General features: G+C 38.7%; 1 long non-coding RNA gene across 2 annotated transcripts in view; it reads right to left on the bottom strand.

The window, feature by feature from the left end:
• LOC116437971 overlaps positions 1-27,963 on the bottom strand; it is a 75,028-nt gene that overhangs the window by 26,378 nt on the left and 20,687 nt on the right. The window contains exons 2-3 of one of the 2 annotated variants that reach the window (XR_004237549.1): positions 15,817-15,953; positions 15,090-15,185 (exon numbers count right to left, since the gene is read on the bottom strand). This is a non-coding gene — a long non-coding RNA (uncharacterized LOC116437971). The remainder of the gene's footprint in view (positions 1-15,089; positions 15,186-15,816; positions 15,954-27,963) is intronic. The other variant, XR_004237548.1, reaches the window with a different exon arrangement.

The following is a 27,963-nucleotide window of genomic DNA, read 5'->3' as shown; positions in this document are numbered from 1 at the left end:
AGAGGAAAATCTAAACTTTTCCATACAGAAAGGAGTTTTTGCAGTCTGCAAATGAAGTGTATGTGACATAGTTGGTTTCTCCATCACTGTGACTTTAGAGAAGCCTGAATTTTAAGAGTACTTTTTATACTGTAGCATTCGCCAGAGGTTTCCAGTTTCCCTAATTATCGAAACCTGGAAAAGAGAGGGAAACTTTCAAGATGGCTCAGAAGCTAGTCTCAGTCTGTGAGGGGAATGTCTCCACTGTCTGAGAAAGGGGAAAGCGTTAGAAAGAAATAAAGGAGTAAGTTGAGGAAACTTTTGTTTTTGTCACTTGAGATTGTCTGTCTAAAAACATCAGTGTAGTCTGTGCTTGCACACAGCGGGGTATTTTGTAATTGCACTAAGCTGAAAACAGAGCTCAAAGAGTTGTCTGGAGCTCATGAAACAATAAAGTAGCCTTTGATTTGTAAAGCAAGGTAGAGGAGCTGAAATGCTATGGCTTCAGAGAACTTACAACTAGCCATGAGATTGTGGAAAACCATAGGATAGTTTATTCAGACTTGAAGAGTGTGGAGCAGAAAAGGCAACAGCAGCATAAGTCAGGCAGCTGTTCTGGAAGGCCTGGTTCTCTGTACTGCAGCAAAGGGCACAACAATCATCATCTTCCTGACAGCTGGTGAGTGAAAGGCTTTAGGGTGAACTCAGGTAAAGACATGTGGGAAGCATCTAATCCTCTAATAAACAGACTTATTGAAAAAGTCCCATGCATAGTGACCTCATACTCAGTAGAGCAGTTTGAAGGTACAGAATTTTTGTGTGAATCTTTCTAATTTCCAAAAGAAATATCCATTAACAAACACTCTCTTCTTAATAGTCACATGCAGAAATGTTTTCTACAACTCTTTTCCTATGCACCATTAAGTGAAATATTAATAACTATAGTTAAAATTATGGTTACATATAAAGTTCATTTTCATAATGTTCACTGCTCTGGCACAAAACTAGTCACTGAGATCGGGATAAAAGTGACATTAAAGGGATAAAAATTACGATGTGCCCAACTTCGGGCTGATTAGAATATTCAGCTGTCACAGCTGGAAAACTAAGGGCAAAAATTGAAGTTTTACATTTGTTATGAAAGAGCTTTTCTTCTAAGAATCTTACAAAAAAAAAAAAAAAATGGGGCATTCATTGAAAGTAGCAGAACCAGAATCTAGGACGCAGTAATTACTGTGCTGCAAGAGCGCTGATGTGGATGAAATGCTTTGCCTTCATGTGAGCCAGTGGTGGAAGTACAGACATAGAAACAAATGTCTGGGTAGCACCGAAACCTGAATAAACTCCAAAATCTCGCCATGATAAATAACTTTGGAGAAATTTTGATTTTTTGCTGATGAAAGGAATTAAATTTATGCAGTTTAACATAGATGTTTCTCTCCATTTTATCTTATGCATTTTCCTTGTAGAAAGAAACATTAATGTTGGCTAAAAATTTGTGTGATTTAAAAAAAAAAAAGAAAAAATTTCCATTCATCTGGAGTCCTTTCTCATCCACAGAAGCATGCAATCCAAGCCCACTAACTAACTCAGTACAAGCACTCTAGGCTGTTATAGTCTAATACTAGGATTTTTAGCACTGAATTTACCCCCTGCCCCAGTCTTAATACATGATCCTTTGAAGATACCTCTGATTTTATTATTAATAATGAAGATAGATTATGATATAGAAATATTTACAGGGTAAAACCACCATCTATGAAATCAGACACCAGTTAGCAAATGCTAGAGAGATACTGGTTTAATGTTTTTCAGGATACAACAAACTATTGTGTCAACTCCTTCAACTCCAGTGATTTCTGCACATGCTTAAAATTTTTTTAAACTGTTTTTCTAAACTTTTGATTACTTGTTCTTTTTTTATGGAACAATTTAGAGATTTATTTGTCAGCAAGTTCATCACAGATTAGCTCATCTTAACATTTTGTCTCATTAAAAGTTTTCTATGTTAATAAGTCTGCAAACACTGATGACCTCCAACAATATGCTTGACCTCTTACGTGTTCTGTATTTTTGTTTTTGATGCTTTCCAGTTCAGCATGCATCACTGAAGTTACAAACGGAGCAGAAAGGATGTACAGCAGGGCAGATAGCTAAGTGGAATATGTAATCAAAGCAAGAGATGTGCTTTGATAGTATCTTTTGTTAGGTACTTGTGCTGGTTTTTACTGGGGTAGAGTTAACTTTCTTCACAGTGGCTGGTGTGGGGCTGTGTTTTGGATTTGTGCTGAACACAAGGTTGATAATTTAGAGACATTTTTGTTATTGCTGAGCAGGGCTTGCACAGAGTCAAGGCCTTTTCTGCTTTTTGTACTCCCGGAAGTTGAGGATGCTTGGGTGCTTGGGAGGAGAGACAGCTGGGACAGGTGATCTGAGCTGACCACAGGGATATTCCAGACCATGCAACATCGTGCTCAGTGTATAAAATGGGGAAAAAAACACAAAAGGGGGGGGGAACATTTGGAGTGATAGTGTTTGTCTTCCCAATTAACCATTATGCATGATGGAACCCTGCTCTCCTGGAGATGGCTGAACACCTGCCTGCCCATGGGTATCATTGAATTAATTCCTTGTTTTACTTTGTTTCTGTGCACAACTTTTGCTGTGCACAACTGATTGTCTTTATCTCAGTTCATGATTTTTCTACCTTTTGCCCTTCTGATTCTCTCTCCAATCCCACTGGTGGGGGATTGAGCAAGCAGCTGCATAGGGCTGTGGTTAAATATGCCACTACTGTAGGGGCACCAGAACTGGACAGGCTTAATGTTTTACTTCAATTTCATAAATACAGGAACTAAAATGATGCTGCACATGCATATTTACAATACATAGGTGAAGCACAAACTTATGCCAACACACTGTGAAACTTTCAGAATTGTGTTTTATTACCCTGGCATTCTTTTAGCCAGTGAACAGCATAGTGTACAGGAGCCTTACAGTCTGACAGAATGTATTTCGTTTTTCTTCAGAGATTTTCATCTTTTGTAGATGACTAGACCATATTGTATGAAATTGGCATATCTTACTGCAGTGCAGCTATGGAGTGCCTGCAGTTTTTCTCAGTTGACCACAGTCCCCAAGGTGAAATGACACTGGGGAAATGACAGGCAGTATCAAACCTGGAAAAACTACTTGCTCCATTTAAAGAAATTTCAATAACTTCCAAGAGGTGAGTACTGCCTTATTAACTTGCCCCACTAGTGACAGGTTCCCAGTCTGATGTCACCCCATTCATTGTAACCCCTGGTGCCCGACCTGTGAGCCAGTTGCTCGCCCATCACATGATGTGTTTATCCAGCTGTGGGCTGGACATTTTGTCCAGAAGAATCCTGGGGTTCCACAGGCCTGCATCCTTGGCCCTGTGCTCTTCAACATCTTCATTTATAACCTGAATGCAGCACTTGGAGGAATACTAAGTAAGGTTGCCAACACTAGATTGGGTGGAGTTGTTGACTCCCTGGAAGGCAGAGAGACCCTGCAGAGAGACCTTGACAAATTGGAAGGCTGGGCAATCACCAACCATATGGAATTTAACAAGAGAATGTGCTGGATTCTGCACTAGGGATGCGGCAACCCTGGATGTATGGACAGACTGGGAAATAAGGTGCTGGAGAGCAGTGCCATGGCAAGGGACCAGTGCGTCCTGGTCAGAGGCAAGTTGAACATGAATCAGCAGTGCCCTGGCAGCCAGGAGAGCCAGCCCTGTCCTGGGGGACATCAGGCACAGCATTGCCAGCCTGGCAAGGGAGGGGATTGTCCCGCTCTGCTCTGCACTGGGGCAGCCTCACCTCGAGTGCTGGGGCAGTTTTAGGCACTGCAATATGAGAAAGACATTAAACTGTTAGAGAGTGTCCAAAGGAGGCCAGTGAGGATGGTGAAGGGCTTTGAGGGGAAGCTGTAGGAGGAGTGGCTGAGGTCACTTGGTTTGTTCAGCCTGGAGGAGACTGGGGGGAAACTCACTGCAATCTTCAACATCTTCATTAGGGGAATTGGAGGGACAGGGACCAATCTCTTTACTCTTGTGACCAGTGACAGGTCTTGAGGAAACTGCATGAAACTGAGTCAGGGGAGGTTTAGGCTGGGTGTCAGAGAAAGGCTTTTCATCCATATGGTGGCTGGGCTCCCCAGGACAGTGGCCACAGCACCAGCCTGACAGAGTTCAAGAAGCATTTGGACAATAATCTCGGGCACATGGTCTGACTCTTGGGGTGTCCTACAGTAAGGAGGTGGACTTGATGGACCTGATGGGTCCTTTCTAACCCAGCATATTCTATGATTCTGTGATTCTATACAATTACCAATCCCTTGAAAAATACAACAGAAGATGAAGCTAGATAGGCATCTAGTGGACATATTTATTATATAAGTTGCTCTATATTAGAACTAGAAGATATCTAGGGCAATAAGACGACATAAATAATTGCTCTTTCTAACTTTTCATACTGATATTTACAGCTGTCATGCTTATGTGTACCAAAGTTCTTCGGTTTTGGGGTTTTTTTCCAGGGAGTCTATCAAAAAGAGTTTTATTTTTCTTTCCCAGTAATTTACATTTAGCAAATATGGCTGATGAAATAGTTTTTGTTCCTCATAGCAGAAACACATTTTCTCTGATCAGCTGTAATTCATCTGAATTACCAGTTTCATTGTTTCTGTTTGTTTTTACCTAGGCCATGATTTAGTTGAAGAATGGTTTCAAATACATTTTAGAAGTTCTGCTAATAGCGTTTACAGCCAAATTCATAATGACCTTCAAACATTTTCTGACATCCAAGAAGGAAAAAATAAGTAAATATTACATGAAAGCTAGTAAAATCTTACTACTTTTAATATGAGGGCATTTCATTTTCAAACACAGAAGAAATATCCCTTTCTCATACCATTTCTTATGACCATAACTTGAAACAAACATGAAGGTATTTGAATCTGGCTATATCATTATTTAAGCAGTTTTACCCTTTGGGTAACACACATACCACTTTGTATTTCTCTCTGCTCTTGTCTCTCTGCAGTAAGACTGAAGAAATTAACCCTGCAAAATAAATGAGGTTTTGTTCTGACCACACAAATGCAAGATCCCAGTGAGCACAATTTTGAGGAATGCTGTTGTCTAATTTCTATTTATCACTGTCACATACACTTATAAAGAGCCAGGGCATAGCATTAGCAGGTCATATGAAAACTTGTCCATGACAAGCATTCTTGATAGCAGAAACCAAGCAAAATCTAAGGGAAGAGTCTAAAAAACATGTAAGGTGCATTTTGGCCAGCGAAAAGATTATTTTGAATATTCATTTTTATTTCCTTTTGGGTAAGAAAATACTTCAAATTCAAACCTTTCATATTTTCCTTCCTTTTTTATTCAGAGCTGCATAGAATGTAATTGTCTTTAGGGAACAGATTTTACCAGGAAGATGTGCAGATGGAAGGAACAAAGGTTCCATGAGGGAAAAAAGTTTATCTACATTTTCTGGCAATTAAAGAGTAGTCTTAGCTGTAAATTTTGATCTATAACTACTTTTACATTATTTCTATTCTTCACTTGAAACAAACCTGATCACCTTTGCTTTCAAATGAGTTTTTCCAGTGCTCCTCTTCACTCCATTGCCATTTAGTTTGCTAACATCTCTTGGACAATAAAATATCTGGAACCAAAATTAACATTGCTGTTCACTAAGATATTCATGATCACATTTAACTGTCCATAATAGACATGACGACTCTGTTGGAGAAAGAGATAAAAAAGAAATCCAGCCCTTTGATTTAACTTAGTTTAAATATGTGTATCACAAGTGTAAACTACTTATTCTGGTCTGCTAGGTATAGTAAGAAAGTGTGGTGGATGTTTGCTCTGCAGTCTTGCAGTTTCATCACAGAACCCTTTATAAGGAATTCTGGTTTTAGGATCCTCAGGGTCACAGATGTTATCTCGCTTAGAGTTTTCAATTCATTACCAAAGTATGCAAAGTTTGTAGAAATGCATGTAAGAGTAATAGTTGGACTCAATGGTCTTGAGGTCTTTTCCAGCTTTAATGATTCTATGTTTCTAGGAACAGTTATTCTATTCCTCATATTTCTGTATTTCTGTCTTCTGCAATGTTATTTATGCTAGAACCCTAGGCAATAGTGACATATCCTTGCTTTCTGGTTTGGACCCATTTATATAGATTTCAGTTTGGTGAAATAGGAGAGCTAATGTTAACATTAATCACTGTTTTTCAGCTGTCTTGGAGCTCTATTTACTAGATATTTTCTAGGCAAAGTGGAAAGTTTCTGCATGATCAATAAACATTTAAGCAATGGTAGTTTATATTCCTTTCTTTTGTTTTTCTCCCAACAGTTCATTTAACATCTGAAGGTGATCTGTTGTAGGATATCCTGATTAATAGTATTTCTGTTCTGTTGGAAATCTGGAGCTCAGCATGAAATAAATTGCTTACAAAATTAAGACAATGAGATATAACTTCCTTCAGAGTTGATTTTATTTGGAGCAGCCAAACTCCTCTTTGCCTGTTTTTTTTTTTAAAGGACATAGTAGATAGATAGGTAGGTAGGTAGGTAGATAGATAGATAGATAGATAGATAGACAAATAGACCAGAGTACATAATATATTTCTTACACACAGTTGTATATATATGATTATATGCATACAATGGGACTGTACCCCTATGCCCCCTGATGCCTTGGCTGCCAATTACATTCCTCAGGAAAACTGCCAGTATGAAACAGTACAGAAGGAACACATTATGATAAATTTCCTCCAAAGCCAGTGCTGAAAGAAGTTGAAAGGGATTTAGCACAGATACTGATGCTGTCAATTTGTTAAAGGTTTGAATTTCTGGTTCATTTGAAAATTGAACTCTGAGCACTAGGGATTTTTAAGGTATCTTTCCAGTGATACAAGGTTCAGTGGTCCACATCTGTAGGCACAAACAGTTGTATTTTCCTTTACATTCCTTTTTTCCTTTCTGCCATTTACCTTATCTCTATGAATTTCAACATTATGGTTGAGATGGCAGCTAATCCAAAATTACTTTGCTCATGGAAGTGGAAGAAGTCTTTGCTTCTCTATTCATACTTGCCCAGAAGCCTATCTTTGTTTGACTTCAGCACATGTCAATGTTTTTGATCTGACTGGGAGATGGGACTCCACAGATCAAACTATGGGACACTGTATGGTGATGTTGTGTAATCTTCCATTCTTTTTCTGTTACTCTCTGGGGAATCTGTTGCCTTGTAAATTATGGCCAAGAGTGAGTATTTCCTAAATGGATCCCTCATGAATTATTTAATTTTTCTAAATATGATCTAAGTTTTAAAATGTAATGATATTAAAGTGGGGTTTTCCTAGTCCAGTAGGATTAGTTCTTTTCACATGAAACAACGTGTGGCAATCTCCACCAGCTATTAGATGTAGTGCTTTATATGTCATCTTTGCAGAAAAACGGTCCTATAATTGTGCAATATGCCTTCACAGATCAGCAACAATTCTTTACTCAAAAATTATGGCATTTCAGCTTGGGGCCAAAAATTCCCAAGTCCTTTGTCTATGAAACCACAAATATCATTTTTGGAACCATTGAAAATGCTACTTCACTAGTTATTAAAAAATGTCATCTTAATTTATGATATTACAATAAACTTAAAGAAACCAAGTTTAAGTGTGAAGGGAAGACTTGCTGCACACAATACTTCAATTCTGGTAAGAAAATATCTGTAAATGCACATAAGAAAATCTTATAGATCTAGCAGGAGAAAAGTACAGACTGTGTGACCTAGCAGTTAATCTGCATCTGTAATAATTTAGCTAGTGTCTTGATAATGTTGCTTAGCATACCCTGAAGTGTTATATTTAAATATCTCATTAAAAAAAGACATGTCTTTCACCCCCCTTTAAATGGACTTTCTGAGTCCTCAATTTTGAAAAAAATACCTTCCAAAAATTTTTTGTGCCCAACCCTGAGATTAAGTTTAGTTCCAGTGTCCTAAAATGCAATGAAATCAGATTTCCTTATATGAACAGGGTATATATAAGATGTCAAGATTGTGCTTTTTCAAATGCATGCGTATGTTTAGTCCATGATTATGCATCTAGAGATTCCTATTGACTCTACTAAGAAGTTTTTTTATATATTTGGATATGCATATGAACATATATATATATATATGTATATATATATATACATGTACATATATAGAGCAAGTTATACACTTAATTATTTCCTTTTATTTATGTTTTTGTTTTCATAGAAGATATATAATGAGTAAAGGAGAATTTCTCCTGAAAAGGAGAAAACTTAAATCATATTACAGCCTGAACACATGCTGTTATGTTACTTTCTCGTGCACCTGTCAGTTACTGTTATGCTGGGTTGGTCCTTGTGCACAAACAAGCCCATCAGCTTTTTTAGCTAGAGCATGAAAAGTTCAATGTGAAACTGAGCAACATTCTGAATCTCCCTGATATATAGTTGTGCTGATGTATTCCTGCTGGGAAATGTGCCTTTCAGTGTAGAAACTCCTGTAGTAACTTCAACGGGTATCAATAGCTTTGTTAAAGCAATGTGGCACTGCTGCTGGTTGCACGGAAAGACCCTTGAGACATCCTCTCTTGGACATATCCTAAAACTCCCTGGGAAATTTACACTTAACAGCTCACAAGTTACAAGCAACTATCTCACTTACTAGTTCTCTTTTGGTATGTCTCTCTGATATTTACACCCCTCTACCTAGCTAGTGGCAAGGGCTGATATGTTTTGATTACAAACAAGAGTAAGCCTAAGTCTAGTCAGTGAAAGCAAGCAGCACTGCTTTACTTGCAGCACGTTGTTCTGTCTAAGCAAGGATACAGCAGCTCAAACTTTGTCTGGCTTACAAGTTATCAGTGATAGATGAGCAAGGAGGTTCTTCTTATCAGTGATAGGATCAAGCAAGAAGGATCTGCTGGTTTTAGTACTGAAGAATGCTGAGACCTACTTGACCGTACTATCAAACCAGTTGTGAGGACATGCAAGAAAGATGCTCCCTGATTGAGCCTGGGTGCAGCAAGGATGTGCAGGCCCTGCTATGGAAATGAGACTCAAAATTTTCAAGCAGCAAAAACAAAAGAGCTGATAACAGCTTTTTCAGCAGCAAAGAATATTTTGCTGAGTAAACATGACAACACACATTCTAAAAATGTATAAAATAATAAAAATGACAATCACTTTATACTATAAAAGGCCCATCCCATTTTTACACAGCAAGCACTTCTGGCACACCTTCCTAAGGTGAAAGGATTTAAAGAAATCATTTAATATATTTAAATAAATATATATTGGGGTTGTCATCCTTAATTCTGTGGATAAAATCATATAAAAGTTCAATTAGACCTGTTTAAACTTTAGACATAAACTGTTGAGCCACTTAGCCGTAACTCTGTGGCTAGGACTGGATCTGAGGAGTTGGGAGAGCAAAGGGGTTCTTTCTGAACCGTGTGGCTCAATGAAAAGGCTTTGCTGATAAGCTTTGTTTGAAGGTCCCACTCTGCTCACAACAGCCCCGTAACCCCTGACGGGCAGCTATTGGCAGTGTGGGAGCAGTGCCCAGCCCTGTGCAAAGGGTGGGGACCTTTCCAGCGTCAGGCACAGCTAGCATGAGTGACACCACACGTGTGCCCCCAGGCCAGCCCCCAGCCACACAGGGGACACTACATGCGGTCCAGCTGAGGCTGACCTTCCTGAGTAAGTCAGAGGCTGACTGATGTCAACAACTCTAACAATAACAAGATTCAGATCACCTTTGCAAAGGGAAAACCTGGGGTCAACAGATTCCCCAAAGTAAATGCTGCAACCTAAAACTCTCTTCTAGCAGCATTAAGAAGCTCTTGAATTTTCTATCAGACAGTATTGAAGCTTTATGACAAGCAGTCCCAAGACACAATGAATGTCCAGAATTATCTCAGCATTTTTTTAACACCATGCTTATCTAGAAGACTGAATGAAGAATAGTTTTTCATTTGGATGCTCACAATGAGTTCATCATTAGAACTTAATTTGTTACTGAAAGTAATGGAAATTTTGAATCTGCACATCTACAGTGGAACAAACCCCTGTGTTGACCCAAATACCAAGACCTGCATCCATTTGGTTCTAAATCCCATAATTTTTGAAGTTAAATTTTCAACAGATAAAGCCTCAGACTCATGTAAGGTCATGATCAGTCTTTTAGAGCTGTTAAACCTAGTTTTCTGTCAAGTTACAAAAAAGAGTTTCTTTTTCTCAGTGCTGAATGCAGGCTGATCTATGATGCCTTTGGTGATGTCACTCTCTCTTCCAGATCCAGTTTTCATGGAATAGTGACATGGAGAAGGCACTGAGGTACTTAGGGGGACTGTTAGATGTTCTTTGTTTTAGTGTTTGCTTTTTGTTGTCCAGTCTGTCTTTCCTGAGAATTAATACCATATTGTTTTTGCCTTACCACTGGCTATATGGCAACATAACCACACATTAATATAGGGCTTAAGAGCAGTAATAATTTACAATTTACAACCCAGGGATTAATGCTGAGTCCTCCTCAATGACATTCCATTTACCTGAGGGTCAGCTTTACTGTGCCTGAGCATTAGCAGGACAGATTTCTTAAATCCAACACTTTTCATTAGGGGTGGAGTTGATCTCACTCAACTTTAGCCATATAAAAGGACATTGACTACCTGGATAGATTCCCAGTTTAGTCATCAGCAAACGTCATATTCGGTATCCTAGTCATCCCAGCCTGAGGTAGATCAGTCACAGGAAGTGCCAATCTCAGTGATTATCTCCAAAAAGCAACAAGATCTCAATGTTTGGTATCTCTGAGAGTATCTTGTCATCCTGGAAATGCTCCAGAGCAAAAACCACTGGTCTACAGTGTTTTTGTAGATAAGCTTTGAGAACAAAGGTCCCATGAACAGAAACTGGTCCCTCAGAAGGCCTGTCTGACAGTTCCTTTTCCTATTGAGCCTATCCTTAAAGTAACTCATGATAGCTTAAGTAACATTCAAATTCCTGTATTTCTGCAGTTAAAATCACCTAAATACATGGGCTGTAATTTTTTTCCACTGGATTTGGGATGAGTGTGAAATAAATTTTGCCCAGATCTGATTTCATTTCCATAACAAGACTGCTTGTCTGGTGTAAAGGAATAAAATAAATTGATGAAGATTCAAGGAAAGGCAAAGATTTAATATCCTATTCACAGCATAAGGCAGAACAGCACCAGCTGATTTATAAAATTCTCTTTACAGGCTGAGTGAGAGATCTGCTTTTCTATCAGTGTACAGAAGACCTGTATTAACATAAAAGTATAAAAATATTCAGCATGATGTAATAGAATTTTAAAATAATATTCCATTTTTATAAAATTTTATGTAAATTATTACATTATATATTTTATATAATATATAAATATATTTTACAGAAAAGCAAAAGGAAAAGTAAACAAATACCCTGATGAGTTTTCAGCTGCAGACAAAGAAAAAATTTTGACAATTAAAATCTTGCACATGGACTTTTGAATACAAGATGCAAAGCAATAGGTTAAAGTTGTAAGCAGCTGCTAGTCTTAGTATATGCAGAGAGAAGGCCTTTTGAATGACTCAGTAGAAAGATCAATGATTTGCTTATCTAGGCTTATGCTCTCAAAATATTGGCTATGGACACATATAATCCAGACAAACTTCACTACTGAACTCCTTGAGCTATGGAAAAATTCAGTATTTTAAGTCAGTGTCTTCTAATACCAAAACACATGAAAAAAATTATGGAAAATAACTAGAAAAACAGTTACTCATAGATCAAGACTTGAATGTGTTTGTTTACACTTAAGTGCTTGAATAGTTGAATTTACTACACATGAGTATGTTTTCATCACTGTCTTATAAAAACATACACTAGAAACAATGGGAAGCCATAATCATGGTGGAATTTATGATGCTGGTGTTTTCAGATGAGGTTTGTTGAGCACTGAGATGCCTTGCCAAGAGCATCAGAAGCAAACACACCAAAAAAGTGCTAATAACACATATCAATGTTTCCCAACATTCAGATTTACTTAGGAAGTTTTAGTGAGCTAACAGCTTCTTAGTATTTAGTGTTGAAGGCTTTTGCTATTGGAACTGCTTTAGAAAATAAATGCTGACTATGAGATCAGCAAACAGGAGATCGTTGCATCTTTTGCTTTGGTTGTGACAACCAGCATTGTATAGACCAAGCTATTGGAAAAGCAAATCCATGGGATATGCCATAAACCAACTGTAACATCCATCATTTCTGATAAAAACTAATTTTCTCCTAATCAGCCCAATTTTTCATCTAACTGGAATGTCCTCTCTTCTGTCCTACCAACCCCTTTGCAAACCATTCTCTGTTAAAACTGATCCATTGTCTGCTGTCATTTGTATGTGTTTTTCTTTACATATTATCAGGATTTACTTAAAAAATTTAAACCTATAATTTTTTTGAAAGGAATATAAATTTTTTATTCAGAAGTATTCCCTCCTATTAACCATGTTTCTACAACAAATTTAGTTTTATTTACTGGTGTCTGAAATAATGTCAATGACTCATAAATTGTTATCTAGGATACTATCTGAGTAATTATCTTTCTGGAAAATCTGGTTGTCTTCTTTTCATATTTGTGTATTTTTGTACTTACAATATGTATGAGGATGCCAAACTGAAAGGCGCAGCGGGGAGGTAATAAAATTCACCCTGACAGCCCTGTCAGACAGAGGGACATTCCAGTAACTCCTTAATCTCCACTGTCATACATCAGAAAACATTTTTAGGAATCAAGACCTGAAAATTCATAATATGTAACTCTAAGGTGGTGAGAAACTGAATGATGGTACTCTTCAACAATGATCTCATAACTCTTACTGTAATCCATTGACTAGGTGGAAGAGAAGTTATAGCAACAGAATAGTCAAACTCCACAGAAGTAATGGTCAAGCTCAGTTTTCTTCCCTGTACTTTTTTGAGGTATGTCATTTGAGAACTAGGTCACTTTCCAGGCCATGTTTTTGAAAGAGTTCACCAACAATCTCTAGAATTAGATCTGCAGGTTTTTTGGCCTTAAAATAAAACTGCCCTGAGACATTCTTTGTATCTAAAGCAAACTCTAGGTTGATGAAGTGGGATGGTCATTTTACTGGCTAAGAGAGTATTCAGCTTGCTTTGTCAGTGAGTGAGGAAGGCATGAAACAAGTTTTTCTTGAGGGTATCGCCCACATATTTTCTTAGCACCAGTACTCAGGTTCTCATTACTTCAACCTTCTGAATTAATTATAGCATTATCAGGGTGTAATCAATCTTTTCCCTCCAGAACTGCCTGCTGAATGTCTTCCCTCCCTTCAGAACATTAATGTGCCAGCACTGTAGTACTGAGAATGAGGAACGTGCACCGAAGAGAAGTTATCACACAGAAAGGCTCACAAGAGCAAACAGAGAACCAGACGCTTCATTTTGCTTCTTAAAATGTACTGTATAAAAATTATAAAAGCCACTGGAGGATAGTTCTTGATAGTTCTCCAGACCTTCAAAATGTAAAGATTTTTTTAAGCCTTCAAAGTGACTGAAAGCTTCTGCACTAAAATATACACTAGATCTAATTCAAACTCCCTTTTTCTTTCAAGGTTGTATGTCAAGAAACCTTGAAATCCAGCAATGCGCATCTATATAGGTCAAACATAGTTAGCTTTTTAGAGCACAGGAGGCTTTGCAGTGCATATTGATGCTCTAATCTGAAACTACATAAAGCACTTCTTCATTGCAGAGCACACATTTTCATTCAGACTAAAATAAGTCACTGTCCGTATTTGCCAGGACATGTGGCTACTCTTGGCTAATTGTCTCACTTTAAGGCTCCTCTATGGCTAGACTGCTAACACTGATCGTACCTGATTCTCACAGTGTAACCTCTGAGTTGGTAAAGCAACCCAAGGGCAAAGCATATGCTGTACTTCCAAGGCAGCATCACTCTTGACATCATAGGCTCGTTTTGGCAAAACAGGAAAATTAAAACATTCCATGCTTCCCTAACAGTTTGGATGAATATGTTAAAGTCTACATTACTGAAAAGGTTTCTTCTATTTCAGACCTTATGAGGAAAAATGAGCTAGCTGACATGATTTATGTTTTGGCCCCATATATTTATGTTATCCCCTCTCTTTATTTGCAGGTAGAATTCAATTTAGCATTTAGAGACAGAAGACTTCTAGGCTCATAGTTCTCTAAAAAGAAGGAAGAAAAGTAATTGACTGGGCTCAAAAGAAGATAAAACAGTCAGAGCTCTGTTCAGCTTACTGAAGATAAGAGAAGAATCACACAGTAATATGCAGTTGAGGACTGCCACGCTCTCAATAAGGCCACTAACAATAAATGGATTTCTGACTCTTTTTAAACACATTTTTATACGTAATATTCTTGTTTTATAGAGAAGTAAACCACAGTGAGATACCTGCTCACAAACCTAAGGTTCAGTAATGTCCAAAGTGTGGGTGGGTGTACCTGTGGTTCTGCCTATGTCCCCATCGGCATAAACAGACTCACCAACACTATTACTGATGCATTCCTGATGTCATCATGACATTAATTAAGCCTCTAGAATGGAAATGGAATTAAAACTCTACACTTTTTCTTCTAGGCCTCAGACAGGTCTCAAAAAAGTTCAGAACTTTCTCAAACTCTAAGATTTTCTCGTGTCCTCATCTGCAGCAACAGACTTAGAAGTCACCTCTGCAGTAGGATGTAGAGTCAATGGAACTTCTGTGGAAGATGCACATATTGAAATAGTTGTACTAACTCCTATGCTTGCAATAAACAACTGAAAAAGGAGAAAGCTATTAACATATAGCAGTATAATATTCACTGGTTGTCCTTCACCTTTAAAAGGCAATCGCTTTGTTTATTCACACTGGGGACTTGGACCCAAGTTCTGCAATGAGTTATACTAGTGTAAATTTAAAGTAAGCTCCGTATGAGTGCAGTTAATAAAAATTCACAAAAATGAAACTGGAGGTGAAACTTACCTGGCCAAACAGCTTTGTTTAGCCTCTTTAGAGTTCTGGCTGTCTCCCCAGATCTTTCACTAGATGTGATCTGACTGGAAAAATCACATGAAAATGCTGTGAAGGATATAAAGAATGTGAAAGAGATGATTTCTTAAATGGTTTTACTTGCCAATACCTTGGAGTTTCATCCAATTTGGAATAAAGCCTAATATCTTGAAGTTTGGCTTCCAATGTCAAAATATGTTCTTCCGCAAATGTCAAAATATGTTCTTCTGCAAATACTTCAATTCATCATAGTGACTTCCATGTAAAACCATAAACTGTACTTTTTTGTGTTGTTGTAAGATCAACTCTACTGAAGCAATAGACTTTTTAACCTAGAAATTTGATTTCAGCTCACGAAAAAGAATTGCTAGGGAAAGCACCTCATCTGCCTAGAGAGTATGGCAAGTAAAGAAAGTAAATTCAGGGCTTACTGTACCTTCTCCTCCCCCCTCCCCATGTTTCTTCAAGAAGGAAACACACAAAGGAATTCTGTATAAAATATAACCATATTATTTCCTCAAAAATGGTCTTAGCTAAGGCTAGTGGCCTTAGCTGCCACTAGAACACTTAGAAAAAATCCTTAGAGTAGTTCTATCTCTCTTTTTGTTGTTTTAAACCAAGATTTTCTCCACTGTATCTTTAAATCCATCAATTCATATCACCAAATACCTTTAGTGACATTAATAGTACAAAGAATTACCTTGAACAAGAGAATGCATCTGTAAAAGCTGACAGCCTCCTTCATGATTGTGCTATCTTCCTTTACAGCAGTGCTCTTCTCCCCCCACCAAACATGGCATCATACTGAGCTGGATCTTGGTTTAGTCTGCTGCCATCCTGCCAGAATACAATAAACATAGTGCTGAGATATCTTACATGTCACTTGTGACTTTTTGTTTTCATTTTGTTTCTACTTTAGGGCAGTGTCCAAGAGCAGCAAGATGCTTTTGAAAGAGGAATTTCTTACATCATAGCGATGTAAGAAATAAAAGCTATCAAGTATGTAATCGGAATTTTATTGCTGCATTGAGGTAAAGAAAATACTGAATGAGTTGACGTAATTTTGTAAAAGCTGGTTAGTATTTAAATATCGTTTGCTACTTTACCACCTGAAGTACACTGGATAGTTTAAAGACAGCATGTTCTCCAGCCTTAAGCTGTTTGAAATTCAGGGTGTTTTTTTCTCATCGCAGTTTACCATAGGGTGTCCAGAGTTCATCTGTTTTCCTGTAGGAAACAGGAATTAAATTTAAGAACACTCTGGCTACTTTGGAGAATAGAAGTGTAGTTACTCCATGTACAACTCTCTTTACTTGAGATAGGTTATGAACCCTCCCCTACAGATGGTTCTTTAACCTACTTTCCACAATTAACTTGCAGAATCCAGAGACAGAATCACAGAATCATCAAAGTTCAAAAAGATTTTCAAATTTTCTAGTCCAGCTGTCAACCTAGCACCACCATAATCACTCCTAAACCATATCCTCAAGATCTATGCCTCTTGAGCATTTTGTCAGATTGTGACTCACCACCTCCTTGGGCAACTTATTCCAATGCCTAACCACTCTTTCAGTAAAAAAAATTTCTACTATCTAACCCAGCACCACTTGAGGCTGTTTTCTATTGTCCTTTCACTGGAAACGTGGCAGAAGAGACTGATCCCCACCTGTTTACAACCTCCTTTCAGGAAGCTGTGGAGAGCAATGTCATTCTATTGTAGTGAGGGGCCCAGAACTGAACACAGGATTTGAGGTGTGGCCTCACCACTGCCAAGTGCAGCAGGACAATCCCTGCTCTGGTCCTGCTGGCCATGCTGTTGCTGACACAGGCCAGGATGCCATTGGCCTTCTTGGCCACCTGGGCACACCCTGGCTCATGTTCAGCTGCTGGCACCAGCACCCCCAGGTCCTTTTCCTGTGGGCAGCTTTGCAGCCACTCTGCCCCAGCCTGTGGCACTGCCTGGGGTTGTTGTGGCCCAAGGGCAGGACCTGGCACATGGTCTAGTGTAAGTTCATTATCGCTGTCCTCAGCTCACCAATCCAGCCTGTCCAGATCCCTCTGCAGAACCTTCCTGCCCTCCAGCAGATTAACATTTCTGCCCAGCTTTGTGTCTGTGAGTTTACTGAGGGTGCACTCAATCCCCTCATCAAGATCATCAATAAAGATATTCAACTGAACTGGCCGCAGCAGTGAGGAGTGGAACACCACTAGTGACTGGCTGACAGCTGGATGTTGCTAGATTCCCCACTACCCCTTGGAGTAGTGGGGAATCTAGCCAGTTCTTCAGGACTTCTGTTTTCCATAACTAAAAACATGATGTCTGAGATCTCTGGTTAGTTTCATTCACATTCTTGCGATTTTCTCAGAAACATTTACTTCAAAAAGTCATTTAAAACTCATGTTCTAATATCTGCAAAAGAAAATTAAGATGAAATAAGATTGTGACTTGGATTTAACTGACTGTTAGGTTTAAAGAAATTAAATACCTCTCTTCAGAAAATTTCCAGTATCACAACATTGTTGTGATAAGGTTGCGCCCAAGATTAGTGGCAGAAGTCTAAATTCAGTGTTAGCCTGATTTACTAGAGAAATTATTGAATAATAGAGCAAAAAAAATTGGAATGCGAAAATATTCCTTCCCTTTTTTTTTCCTTCCCAGGTCTTCAGCCTGGAGTGGTCCACACAATATCCCTTTTTTATCCTTTTTTTTCAAAGACTAAACATATGCAGTAAAAAATATTGAAGAATACTGCTTTCTTCATTGACCCATATGCTGACTAGTACAATCTCATTTATCTCATGTGCTTAGGGAGAAAAGAATTACAATCTCTATTGCATAAAGTAGGATGATTAAGGGATTTGGAAGAAATTGGAACAACCCATACACTTTGGTTTGTTGAATTAGTCTCTGTTTGTAGTTTAGTGCAAACTTTTCCATTCTCATCAGAGTAACTGAACCATAGATGTTCACACTTAGAAATGAATAGAGAAAAAGGAAATACAAAAAGAAAAAAATATAAATCACTATTAAACTTAGCTCTCTCTTCGTTCATATCCTTTATCCCATCCCAGTTATGTTAGAAATGTTCCCCTTAATCGTGAACATGCAAAATGAAAACTGTCAGCCTGAAAATACTCATTCTGCATTTCCTGCAGTCTCAGGTTTGTGCTAACAGTAGCCATAGGTCAGTAATATATTCACATCAGCTTCTCTCTTTAGGCACTAACTAATCCCACTGAAACAAGTACAGCTACTTGCATATTTAATGCCTTGTTTGTCAGATTACCTCCAGTGTATGGCAATCATCTTTTATCAGGTGCTAACTAAAGGAATATGCACACCACCTTAACTCTACCTAGATTATAATGTTAGTTTGATGAACTTCAAAAAAAAAATGTATTCTGCTGTGAGCAGAATAAAAAATGCATAGGACCATTAGCAGAGACAATGTATGAAAAGTCTAAATTCAAAAATCTGACTCTTAGTTTGATCTCTGGGTCTAATTATCCCGCCCACCACAAACCCAGGAGAAACATCTGGCTTTGTTGTTTAATAAGTCTCCTGACATCTTAGCATTCTAGACATGGAAAAAATGCATTAAAAACATATACAGGTTATTTGAAGTCAGTTCAAGCTAAATTGTGTCTCAATGAGTCGTGTTTGTTTCAGTTTTGAAATACATACATATTCAAATTAAATTGCAACAGGATACATGTATAGCCCTTGCCTAACTAACTCCAAGCCCGTGGGCTTCCAAAGTTGGCTCTTTTGAGCAAAACTCTCATACATCTGCCCTTTGGAGTTTTGTTTTGGACTCTGGACTTGTCTGAGCTTTGCCTAGTCCTAGAAGTGAGCCTGGAATTTCTTACTTCCTAGATGAAGCAGAGAACATCTCAAAGGTTCTTTGAATGAGGAACTGAAAATTTCACAATTGGCTGAGTCAGTTGGCAAAGGGATTCTGCCCAAACCTGTGAGAGTCCATGCATGCACAGATAACCTGGAACTGTTCAGGTGAGCGCTGACTACTCTGTAAGCTGGTCTCTACTGCAGTGCTCTTCAACCTGCCAGAAGCTCCTGCTTTGAGGAACTGAGATACAGTAATGAGCAAGTTGCAATGTGTTTTGAGTGAAGCTGTACCAACTTGTTCACAGACTGCAGAACAACAGCTTTTTAGGATTCACATGTCTACTGAACCAGTTCAAGCATGAATACTTAGTGTGTTTTTAAAATAGTGTGTTTTTCATAGAATAGCATGCTATGATGCTATCACATAATGTGTTGGAAACAAGTTTTTTCTATGAGGAAGGCTCTTGCTTATTCACCCCAAAACATGTTACAAAGATAAAATAAAAAATCTCTGTCTAAAAATGACATATCTGAAACACAGGTTTGGGTTAGAATTGCAGTAGTAACCTAGAGGGATAATTCTGAAGACAGGGTTTTTACAACATCGATTCAGCATGACTCAAAAGGTAAAATAGAAGCCAGCCATACAGCAGCAGTTCGTTGGAGTCCATTAGCCTGAATTAAGACAGCAGAGAACACAGACATCTGGGAAGCCCTGGGCCAGGACATCCCAGAAGCTAACCATATACTGTATTCTGAGCTCTAACTGCATGCTGTATTTATATTCTAAAGAATAATGACAGTATATCAATCATAGCCTAGGAATCCCCTCATAGAAACATGGTGCTCTGTAGAGGAAAGGAACTTTCCATTGCCACCTGCATTAAGAAAACACTATGAGAAGCAGTTTCTGAATCACATGATGTTCAGAATCTATTACATGTAGAAACTGCACATGCTGGTTTTTTTGTAACTCTGTTTATACGTAGGAAAATAATTTACTGGAATTTTGAATTAGCAGAACAGGATTACATTTCCAGAAAAGTATTAGTCTTTTCCTTAACTCCTTGCTTGTTAATAAGTCTCATCACTAAGCAATCACCTATAACTAGGATTGAGAAGAGCCTGCAGTAAGTATCAAAGACCTCAAGGATCAACTGGTCCAACTTTTCTTGGCAAAAAACACAGTCCGGATAAGATGGCCCAGCACTTTGTCTGGATGAATCTTAAAAGTGTTCAGGGTTGAGGAATCCACAATTTCCCTAGGGAGATTATTCCAATGGTTGATTGTTCTCACTGTGAAAAAATTTTCTCGTGTGTCTAATGGGAATCACCCTAGAAGTAACTTGTACCCATTGCTCCTCATCTTTTCTATGTGACTCCTTGTAAAAAGGGAATCTCCATCTCCTTTGTGGCCATTCTTTAAATATGGGAACATGGTGATAAGGGCTCCCCTAAACTTTCTTTTCTCAAGCTTTCCTTTCTCAAGCTTGAAAGGCTAGATATAGTGTATATCAACACCAGAGCTTAGGTAGCCGTTCATGCTCCTCAGGGCACTCAAAAGCCATGTTGTCCCTTTCCTCCCTCCCTGCCTGCCTCTGCAGTCAGCAGGCTTGTCCACGGTCAAAGACACATCAAGCAGGATGCTCTGCAGAATCCGCAGAAGGGAAACAGACGCTCATGTGCTCCTCAGGCAGCCAGCCAAGGTTCAAGGTTACTTGGGAAGGGACAGTCATTTGTGGGCTGAGGGGCAGAATTTGCTGAAAATGGTTCATCTCGGGTCAGTTAAAGTTTTAGCCTGGTGTAGAACTAAAGATCCCAGGGAAGCAGAGAAGCAGAGTTGTGAGCCAAGCCGCAGTTCACTGTGCAGAAAGTCAAACAGTGAGCTAGTTCGAATTAGATGATGTGAACCCCTTTTAATGACCTGCCCATATGTTGCTGCATAGATCATCTATTATTAAGTAAATATTCTCTCTGGGATTTGAGCTCCAAAACAACACCAGGTAGCTATGAAGGGAAGTCATACAGTCAAAATTTACCAAAGTCAGGTCATATAAGGTAAAACTCATGAACAATTTGCAGTTTAGATAATAGTGGAGTGAAACTCTGTTACTTTTACTATATGTGGAAGAGACATGCTCAAGGAATAAATTTAGAATTAGAAATAACAGGACATAGCTGCTACAGGGTAAGAGTAGTAGAAGAAAAGCACCATCCACGTCTGAAAAGCATGCTCTAGCTCTTTTGGTCTTCACCAGCACTGTAGGGAGGAATCTAAGCACTAACACAGTTCTAGCTGTGTTGTCCAAGGATCTATTTTGCCAGATGCAGGCACAGGATTTTAAAAAGTGTGACCAAAATCATAAGTCCTTTCAAAGGGACCATCTGCAAAGTATAGCTCAATCCACAACTCTGGGACACTTTAAGACAACTGAAAACTCAGGTTAGTGTGAAGGGGTAGCTGAAAGTAATCACTTGAAGGCAACTTGGACTTTTAAACCGTGTATCAGATGACACAAATTAAATGTAATTTACTACCAGCTGACCAAAAAGTGAACTGAGGTTAAACACAAGCCTTCATTTTCATTAAAATTCTTATGAACTCAACAGCACTGCTCTTTCAGTGAGACTCTTCCAATTGAACCTGTACCAGAAGCTCCTGAAGAGATGTGAGCCGTGTATTGTTGTTGTGGCTGCATTTGAATTTGGAAGCCATCATCCTGTGTATTAGAGCTGAGTGCTCATATCTGAGCCTTGTGGAAAGTCCTGGTTCCTTGCAACATTTCTTCATCTTTCTTGGAAAGCTACATACACCAAATACATACCCAGCATTCCAGGTCAGACGCAAATCCCAGTATCTTCTCTGGGATTCACTGTCAGCAGAGCAGGTGCCCCTGAGCACATTGCATACTGGCCTCCTTTGGCTGGCCACAGAACTGTATCTGAAGTCAAACATCCCCCTACATCCTGGCTGTTGCACAGTAGACATCTAGAAAAATGCTCAAAGGCTGCTCAGGAATGGCTGCAACTTTTTAAAAAAGCTGGATAATTAATCTTGGTAACAAATTGGCGAGAGAAGTTATCTGCCATTTGCCCTGCTATCAGCTGTCATGGAACAGAAACAGGCTCTGAGACAGAGAAAGAAAGCCACCATTTGTTAAACCCCACCTGCCCAAAGTTGATCTTACCCTCCCCAACCCAGCCTGCCTGTCTGCCATGGAAGCTGGCGGAAGGTTGGAAGAAGAGGGACTTTTCCTGTGACGCTGGCAGGAGCAGCAAGTCTAGAGGGTGGTGCAGGTCTTCTGCAGCTTGATGATCCTGCCTGAGCTTGGTTTCTTCTTCTGACAATCTGTCAGAAAAATTTCTGCCAGAAAATTTCTGCCAGTCCTGTCCTGTTCAGACAACTCCTGTCAGCAGGAGTGGGCTCCCACTGAGGTCGAAGGAATATCAGAGACGTGTGATGAACTGAGCACAGCCCCCACATCCTCCTGCTCCACTAGGAAGAAGGAGTTAAACAGTTTAGGAGTAAAACTGGGGAAGAAGGGAGAGGTGGAGGAAAAGGAATTTTAAGATTTAGTTTTTATTTCCCATTATCCTGCTCTGATTTGATTGGTAATGAATTCAACTAATTTCCCCCAGTCAAGTCTGTTTTGCCTGTGACAGTAAGTGGGAGTGATCTCTCCTTATTCTTATCTTGACCCATAAACCTTTTGTTGTGTCTTCTTTCCCCCACTCATCTGATAAGAGCGACTTTGATGGGCACGTGGCATCTAGTCAAGGTCAACCCCCCATACATCTATTTTCCTGTCCCAGGAGAGCTCCTAAACCCTTCCCACCCCATAACACACAAAGTTATCACTGACCCTTCCCCATCCTAAGCAACATGTAGCTACATGTTCCCCACGTCCCACTTTTTTTCCCCCAAACTTTCTCCTTTCTTCCCCAGGAACACACTGACTTGCCATCTTTGAAGAATATGTACTGATTGGCAGGTGCTATTGGCAGGATCCAAATACAGATTTTGAGGGCCACTGAAAATTCCAATGCAATTTAGAAGTGCACAAACCAGCTTTAAATGGATTTAAAGTAGCAATACTAACAGTTTTGTGACTACTGACACTGACACGTTACTGAGTAAAGCTCGTCTTAGGTAGACTTTCTGCAATGTAAAACTATACTGCAGACAAAGCATAACTGCTGTGCAATTTCTCAGACAGCAGTTTCAACTCTCCATTCCCTTTTGCTGTAATTCTGATGGCTAGTCAATTCCTACCTCAAAGGGAAATATTCCTCCAAAGCAATGGTATAGTAACAGAGTGCTGATGAAAGAGCAAAAGAATACCTCTATTGCTAACAAAACACCTTCTTCATTCATGTGACTCATGTTCTTATGGCTGGAGGAACAGAAAATGAAAAATCTTCACATATGGGCTGATGGCAGAAGCACATCAGAAGAGAGCCTTTATTTTAGACCCTACACTGAATTCAAGACCCTTTTTAACCTCTTGCTGGTGCTGCCAGTAATGGGTGCTGGCATGTCCACCAGTCACACAGATGCCATAGCCAAAAGTTTAAAATAATTTTTTCGTCTTTACTTAAAACCTTCCTCATTGGATAGGTTCCCACACCATCAGTAGGGAGACAGCTACCTGTAGAAGTCTCACAGCATTCTGGAAGATTAAATAGGTGGTCTAACCACTGATAGAGAAGTAAGATTTCTCCTCTTACAGCAGCTGAAGAAGAGAGGTTGCCTGTGTTTGCTGTCTTTTTTCATGACAACGGCAACGAAGGCCGGGAAGAGAAGAGGCTGCTGGAGCGTATTTTACCACAGTCTGTTGCTGCTGTATTGCTGGTAACAGTCCTGCTCTACTCACAGAAAAGGGAGGTTTCTATCAAGCTGGTTTGGGTATTTGCAGTGGACAGGTGTTTGTCTTGCCTCATGCTCAGTGGGGAATGAATGATTCACTTTGACTCAATGTTTTTCCAGTTGTTGAAGAGAGGTGCTGTGTATTTCCCTTCTTTGCCAAAGTGTTTAAGAGTTGTTATGGAACAGTTTGTACCTTGCTTGGAGATTGTGAGATATTAAAGAAGGAGAGAGAGGCTGTAACTTAGTACTTCACAGTGTAGATACACAATGTAGAAATGCTGACACTACACTGGCAATACCCAAAGCAATAAGATAGAAATTTGAAAAATTAAGATCAAAGTCCCAAAGTTCCTATTTCATTATGCCAAAAAGCTGAGGATACTTCATAAACCCCCATTCTGAAGTTTGTCATACATAAAACAGGACACAGAGAGTCTGCTTACAGTTGTGACAGGATAATCCATCCATTTATCCTGTGTATAGCTTCTGAATTTAGCTGACAGTGGCAGAAAATATATAGAATTTTATATTACATTATGTTTCTACTATTCAGAGAGAATTTAACCATGCCTTTGGGCCTATCAAAATTTTCTACTCTTTCTGCAGCCTATGCTGAATACCAGCCCCAATTCTTCTCAAACACACCTCTTCATTCAAAGGTTATGCCACAAGGCTGTGGAAGATTATTGTTTTCGAAAGCAGTCCCTGATGCTCTCACAAAGGGAGATAAAGGTTATAAAGAACCAATATTTGAAAAAAACAAAAAGCTTTTACTTTACCACACAGACTAAACAGTCTGGAAAATACATTACATTTTTACTAAATAACAGGTTTTACTAAGGGGAAATGTATGGTAAAAACAGGGGAAAAATGTTCTCCTGTCATTCTGTTTCTCCCAATAAATCAACATTAGCATTTACAAAGAGAGAAGAGACCACATGCTTATAATTCTGTCTTCATTTGACATGAAAATTAACCCCATTCATTGGAAGATTTTTACCCATTTTCATACAGGTAGCCAGTGTTCACAAGTGTAAATTAAACCCTGAGCCAAGCTTCCCTGGAGAAACGTCTTTAATCTGAAGGGCAGCAGCCACTGTGGGTTCAGTCTGTTTCACCACGGCATTCCAACATTGTCCCCTTGCTGAGCTTCTGATTGTCTTGCATGCATGGCATTAACCCACTCCGAATTGAGGAGCTGCTTTTTTACTCCTCTCCTGTGCAGGATGGGAAGATGTTCTCACAGGGTCGTTGTGGTGTGGTGTTTACATTGTCAGTGCTCTGAACAAAAAGGCTCAGCAGAAGTTGTGCTTCTCTTCCAAATGTATCAAGCGTTTTGGTGGGAAGGACAACTGTACCCTACAGCGCTGTACTCTGTAGACCTCTTGTTAACTACCTCATAAACCCTGATTTTTTTAAAGAATAATTCATGAAGCCACAATGAGCTTGAAAGTATTATGTCTAAGTTCCACGAAATATGTGAAACTTACCATAAACTACAACATTCATTACATTTTGTTCATTACATGAACAAATATTCAGCCTTAGTCTAATTGTCTATTTTTGGAACAGCTGCTACAATGAAGTGTGAAATACAGAGCTAGCAATAGCTCCATATTTAACCATTACATGTTGGCAGTAACACTGTAATTATCTTGTTAAAAAGAACTTGAATTACAGATGTATTAACTTAAATCTCCAATATCAGGTCTTCCCACAGCAACACTACATCAGCATCAGATACTGGTCACTAATAGCTTCTTTATAATTTGCAAGGCCAGCAATATGTTTTTATTAGCTTGGCAGTGTTACAGGAATTAAATTATAGGATAAATTATCAAATCTGTGACATGCACATTCTGTTTAACAGGAATGAAATTGCTTAAAGTATAAAAGCCTTCCACAAGCAGGGGCTACTAACAATGCCTTGTTTGTTTTTATAGCTTTCATATGAAATTGCAGATGTATTTCAGTGCTGCTGTGCTGATACGCTGAAAACTGATGCTAAATATCCTGACTATATCCCCCTCACTACCATACGGTTTGCATCCTTCTAAAAAGGAAGAAAATAAGGGGCTACTGTTGTCAATTACAGAAATCAGTGTGCAGATATTAGAAGAGAACCTGATTCAGACTAATGCAGTGGCAATTTTTGAGATTGTCACCTGATGTTTCCCTGTGCAAAGCAGGATTGTCCTTTGTACAATAGTGCAACTGAAACACCAGACTGAAACAGCCTTGCCCTTTGTGCAGCCCCCTCACTTCCAGCTGGAGCACATGCTCTTATACTTCATAGCTCTTCACCCACAGAGCAGAGCACTGTGAGGGAAGGCCAGAAGAAACGAGACGCCCCCATGATGCTTTCACCCTTGCAGCATGATATTTGTATTGATTTCAAGTGTTTTTTTCAAATACAGAGCTTTTGGCTGCAGCCCACAGAAAGCTTTGATGTTGTTAATTTGGTTTAGTTTATCTACCCAATTCTACTTTTGCTTTGATTTGACAGTCTGTAGCCTGGCACTTAAATGCTCATTTTTCTGTCAGTGTATTTCAGTTGCATGTTTGTGTTTTATATGTAAATAAATGTTCTCACTACAGTAACTGAGGAGAATTGTTTTTCATCATCTAGACTTTCATACAAAGCAGGGCCTCTAGCAAAGCAGGGTTCTCATTTCCATAGATCTGGAGTAACAGAGTTTTTTATAAATCAGCGAGGGTAATACCACCACAACCCCCAATGTAATGACACACATTACATTGGCTAGTGAGGAACTTCTAAACTTGTTAAGAGTAAACTATCATTTCGGGAAACACAGTCTGCTAACCTTGGAAAAAGGATAGGCTGAAGACTAGCTATTTGCTCTGCCTAAAAATATTTTAAAAACTGATTATTTTTTCATTCCTGGCAAGAGGTGTCTTTAAGAATGTTGTGTCTGAGAAAAAGTCAGCAGACCTGAGATGGCTTTTTTTTATCCTTAACCCACATAAAATTGTTGGGTTTTAATGTCAGGAGAATTCTGATTTATTTTCAATGAAAGAGGGAGTTGTGTCTATTAAACCAGTTTGAAATGAAAAATTTACAAGTTCAAAGTCATCAGCAGAAAAAAATAACATATAATAGAACAACAAAAATACAACTCCCTGTTGCTGTAGTGACAAGATAAACAAAAACGAGGCATGGAGAAAAACTTTCAGACTGAGGTTTCTTTCTGTCCAAAGTACACAGGAGGTTATTTGGCAGCTGTCTTATCACTGGAGCACTCTGAGTGGGATGGGAGCCTGAGCAGCCACTACTCACCGTGGCCACACAACAAACAAATTGCTGCAGCCAGCAGCCTCAGGTTTGTACAGTCACAGTCAACAGCTGCAGGTAGCTAGGGGATGAAATCTGTGCACAATAGAGAATTAGTTTGAGTTTTGGCATGTAATAACAAGGAAAAAGGAAGCTAAGATGGAGTCCTGCACCAGTTTGCCTTGCAATCAAAATGGTTCATCTGGTGTAAATATCTCGGGGAAATGAGATTTCCCTATTGTCTCTATTTATTTGATTATTTTTAAAAATATTTTTTAACAATTTAATTATCAGTTTTCATTTTGCCTAGTTTGAAACAAATCCGCATTATGATAAAGACAGTGTCTAAGTCAAATTTTCATTCTGTGCCTATCTACCTGACTGATTGCCAGAGAATTCAGTCAATAAATGGACCTTGATGGCTTTTTAAAAATACTAGTCATGTGATCTGTTAGCATTTGTCCAGTAAAATCATACTAAAATTAAATGTTGTCATTTTACTGTGTGCAAACTATTTTAAAATTGGTTTATTTTCATTATTTTATATTTGGTTTTTCACTTTCAGAAGAATTGTCATGGCATGCTTGCCTTACTCTGGGACAGATATCCTTACAGAGCTTTTAAGAACAACTAGGCTTCAGTTACATCTGATATTATTTTAAAGAAACTTTGATTTAAACAGAAAAAAATATGTAAATCATCCTGGCTCAAAAAACAGAACTGAAAGGAACTAGAAAATTTATGGTAGTGAGAGTGTGTCTAATGAGTAGGATTTGTTTGTTAAACCTTTATCTCTGATTTAATGAACATAAAAAAGTTTAGGATTCATGCATGCTAACAA

Source organism: Corvus moneduloides, chromosome Z (assembly GCF_009650955.1).
Source record: "Corvus moneduloides isolate bCorMon1 chromosome Z, bCorMon1.pri, whole genome shotgun sequence".
NCBI classification, from domain to species: Eukaryota; Metazoa; Chordata; class Aves; order Passeriformes; family Corvidae; genus Corvus; species Corvus moneduloides.
The sequence above is the reverse complement of the archived record's forward strand: the minus strand, read 5'-3'. Positions and strand labels throughout refer to the sequence as shown.